Source organism: Echinops telfairi, unplaced genomic scaffold (assembly GCF_000313985.2).
Source record: "Echinops telfairi isolate 266 unplaced genomic scaffold, ASM31398v2 ScPeMD7_18;HRSCAF=68, whole genome shotgun sequence".
Taxonomy (NCBI): domain Eukaryota; kingdom Metazoa; phylum Chordata; class Mammalia; order Afrosoricida; family Tenrecidae; genus Echinops; species Echinops telfairi.
The window spans coordinates 51294842-51297367 of record NW_022103915.1 but is presented as its reverse complement, the minus strand read 5'-3'; positions in this window follow the sequence as shown (position 1 = coordinate 51297367).

The window sequence follows — 2526 nt, the reverse complement described above, 5'->3', positions numbered from 1 at the left end:
AAAAAAGAAATGGGTAGCTAATGTGGGAAGAGAATGCTTTGAAAATGATGATGGTGGCATAGGTGCAAATGTGCTTGACACACTGGATGAATGTATGGATTGTGATAAGAGATGTAAGAGCCCCCAATAAAAGCATTTAATTAAAACAAATAAATAAATAAATTCAAAGAACTAAAAAATTAATTAATTAAAAGAATTCACTTAAAAAATTAAAGTTATTTTTCAAGGATTCTTTGGTCTAGGGGTCAGCAACCGACAAGCTCTCAGATCAAAGCTGGCCTGACAGCAGTTTGGTCAATAAAGTTTTACAAGAACGCACACAAAATTTAAAAAAAAAATGATGATGAGCATCAGTGGGGTTTGTGGTCACTTGGAAACGTTGTTAACTTGTGAGTTCCCTATATATCTAGTAGGCAAATAACTTTGCAGAGAGTAATTTTGCAAAGTACCCAAGTATCCATCGCTGGGAGTTTTAAATGGGTTAACAGTCAACCATCCGTTAATGTTACAGATGTGATGTAAAATGTTACAGATGTGATGGAAATCTCCTGTCCCTTCCCTCTCCTTTCTTCCCAGAGGCATCCATCATGCTTCAGCTGTTGGGAACCTCTCACACCCATGTCTTTTGGGCTGCTGACCACATAGGTCAGCTGTTTGAACCGACCGACCGACCTGACGTGAGGAGGGAAGCTGAGCCTTTCTGCTCTCTTTAAGCTGCGACATCTCAGACACCCAAAGGAGCAGTTCTGCTCTGCCCTGTAGCCTCAACCTGATAGTGGTGGGTGGATTTAAGCTTGTGTGGGTTTAAGATTTAGATAAACGACAACATATCATGTATATCCTTCTGCAATTTGCTGTTATTGCTGAGGCCATGGTTTTTGAGCCTTATGCATGCGGATCCATGTCGATTAAGTCCAGTCATTTCAACGACCATATCTTATTTCATCAGATGACTCTGCCCCCATGGCATCTTCTTGCTCCTACTGGTCCCGAGTCTCCTTTCTTATTGCTGACTGGAATAAGCATGGGTAAGTAATAGTATGTATAGAGAAAATAGTTTTCTTTCTTTTTAAAAGTATTTGCAAACTGTTTGTTGTTAGCGAAGTCCGTGTTAGTCTTGCTCTGGATTCAGACTCGATGATGAGAAAGACGGGGTGGACGTGGGGTTGGGTGAGGAAATACAGGGGTGAAGCTCAGACTTAACAAAAATTTAAAATAGAGCTTCAATTACTGCCTCGATAAAAAATACATTGTGGTTTATAACTGGAAACCACCCCTTGCCACAAAGTCATTCAAAGGAAATTCCATATTTCTTTAAAAAAAGACTCACATGATTTATCTTTGTCAAAGGTATGTAGGTACAAATTACAGTCCTATCCAGGATAATGAGGCCCCGCTCTCTGGAGAGAAGGTGAGACCCGTTTTACCTTTGAAAAGACACCGAGGGAAACATGAGCCTTTGGAAAAGCCAACAGTGTCCACCGCCAGCAGCAGTGAGGGAGGGAGTGCTGGCTACTCAGGAAATAATCACAAAGCTGTTGCCATTGGCGATGGTCAGCTCTTCCATTTGGGCCTCGTGTTTTAAAATGTATCAACTAGGAAAGTTAAGTATCATTGCACTTAATGAAAAGAAGCTTTCACCTCTGAAAATCTTACGGAGTAAATGAATTGTTCTCATGGGTCATATTCCTCCATTGACTGACTCAACAAATCCACCCTTTGTGGCCTTCAAGGGCTTGAGCCATTTAAATGTTTTACATGAAGACAGCAAAAGGGGAAATAGCACCAGGAGACGGTTGCTCTTGGAAATGACCAATTTTGTTTCGGAAAGGCATCCCAGAGTGGGAGGCGCCCTGGCCAGCAGATGAGAACCTGTTTGTGTGAGTGGCAGTGCCTGACACCCAAGTGGAAGGACACTGTGTTAGACCGCGAAGATGAACAGCACCAGCTTGGTTCATTTTATCCCGTATTGCCTCCTGAGGGAAGGGTGGTCTCACTCAAAACCTCACTGCCATTGAGTCATCGTGACCCTAAAGAACTGCCTCTGTGGGTTTCTGAGGCTGTAAATCTTTCTGGGAGCAGAATGCGACATCTTCCTGCAGAATGGCTGGTGGTTTTGAACTGCTGACCTTGCAGGGAACTGGTCCACTGTGTAGCCCACCAAACCAGTAGTTTTGGATCTTGGAAAAATGGTTGTTGTTGTTTTCTGGGCTCCTCCAAACAGAGTTAGTATGATCAGAGCACAACATTTCCTGAAGGTAAGACATGAAGAATCGGGGATGCAGAATACACGAAATAAGGGATGCAGAATACACGAAATCAGGGATGCAGAATACAGAAGAGCACATATGTGAAAACATATTTAGGGCACCTTGTGAACTTAACAGGATTCACAAATGCAGTTCCTGAGTAGCAGGCAACTGGAACTGGAAGGGGTGGGGTTGTGGGTGTGGGGGACGTGCAACACCTATGTGCAATATGCAGGTGAGAATATCTCAGAGGGAGTCTTCTCCTTGACTATTGATG